Raw genomic sequence first — 640 nt, 5'->3', positions numbered from 1 at the left:
TATTGTCTTTTATTCCTGTCTTTAATTTAAGGGTGCTTGAACTTTACTTGAAATTAAACGTAAATACTGTTTTGTTTATATTAATTTTAGTTAACACTCCAGAATTAATGATTTCAATCATCAAAAATATTTTGTTTTATGAAATAACGGTAACCGGGTGGGGTTAAAAACTCGTAAACATTCTTACAGATTAGTGACGGTCGTCACATCTTTATGTCGTTAGATTGAATTGAATAATAGACGGCCACTCTGTTGCAAAGATAATTTGAATTGCGTCTTGAGTCAACATAACCAAAATGGTTGAACTTACATCTATACAAATAAATAAAATTGGAGTGTCTGTTTGTAATATTAAAAATAACCGATATTTACTAAATGCATATGGATGTATACACGGTACATATATCAAAATAACATTTTTTAAAATTTTTGTCTGGCTGTCTGTCTGTTTGTTCCGGCTAATCTCTGAAACGGTTGGACCGATTTTGACTAGATTTTCAGTGGCAGATAGGTGATGTAATAAGAAGTAACTTAGGCTACTTTTAGTTTAGAAAATATTTTATAACTTTGCGAACTGAACAATTACTTTTTTGTTAAATTCCACGCAGACGAAGTCGCGGGCACAGCTAGTCTCATATAA

This window comes from Melitaea cinxia, chromosome 9, assembly GCF_905220565.1.
Source record: "Melitaea cinxia chromosome 9, ilMelCinx1.1, whole genome shotgun sequence".
Classification (NCBI taxonomy): domain Eukaryota; kingdom Metazoa; phylum Arthropoda; class Insecta; order Lepidoptera; family Nymphalidae; genus Melitaea; species Melitaea cinxia.
Note: the sequence above shows the minus strand (reverse complement) of the source record.